The sequence below is a fragment of the Penaeus vannamei genome, chromosome 12 (assembly GCF_042767895.1).
Source record: "Penaeus vannamei isolate JL-2024 chromosome 12, ASM4276789v1, whole genome shotgun sequence".
Taxonomy (NCBI): Eukaryota; Metazoa; Arthropoda; class Malacostraca; order Decapoda; family Penaeidae; genus Penaeus; species Penaeus vannamei.
Window position 1 is genome coordinate 13,505,692 of NC_091560.1, and position 869 is coordinate 13,506,560.

The 869-nt window shown below is 30.1% G+C and overlaps 1 protein-coding gene across 2 annotated transcripts in view; it reads right to left on the reverse strand.

Moving 5' to 3' along the window:
* Positions 1 to 619: 619 nt before the first annotated feature.
* The window catches only part of LOC113804689 (uncharacterized), a 2,627-nt gene continuing 2,377 nt past the window's right edge, over positions 620 to 869 (reverse strand). For both annotated transcript variants that reach the window (XM_027355571.2, XM_027355570.2), the window contains exon 4: positions 620 to 869. This exon is cut by the window's right edge and continues 436 nt beyond it. The gene's annotated coding sequence lies outside the window, so the exon portion shown is untranslated.

An 869-nucleotide genomic window follows, 5' to 3' on the forward strand; every position in this document is an offset into this window, starting at 1 on the left:
AGATATTAGGGGGTAATTGGGAATAGCATCCAATACTATAAAAAATTAATAGTAAAGGGAATCATTTTCTCAATAATTGTCTATAATTAGTTCTTGCCTGTTTGATAAAAGTCATAAGCCAATCCAGTATGGTTCTACTATACAGATGCACTCATACATTTATACATGCACACCCATAATTACACAAATAAACAGAGAAAGAGAGAAGAAAGGGAAAGGCTAACTCAAGTGACTCATTAACTGATTGCTTGACTGACTGATGAATGTTTGTAATACTTTCTCTCTGGCATTTTGATGAAAATGTAATACTTATATAATCCTGAAGTCAATTTATTCAATTCACTTTCTATAAGAAAACATGAGAAACAGCAGAAATCTTGATTTTCTTCCTTAGTAAGGTTAGATTTTTTCAATGTTACCCCAATGCTGCCAGGGATGGCATATACACATATATGTAATGCCCATTGTGAGTTTAGTTTCTTAATTGAATGTACACATACATGGCTCTACAATTGCTTTACATGCTTATGCTTTTCCTTAATTTTCAAAAATATTCTTTTATCATTCCATAGCAATTGTTAATAACCCTAATAATTATAGTGTCAATAATACAAACAACATTGATATTAATAGCATTAAAAATATATTTATATATGCTGAGGTCACACAGATGTACTAAATGACCTCTTCCTGGCAGCATTACTTTAACTGCCTCAATAATCAGTCATTTAAACAATGTCATTTCTTATAAATACACATTTGTTACCTTTACACATTAATGATAAGGTGAACAACAAACGGGAAAGTCTTTATTAGAATTATTACTTAATATATATCACCAATTATCCAGTCTTAGTACTATAGTGTTG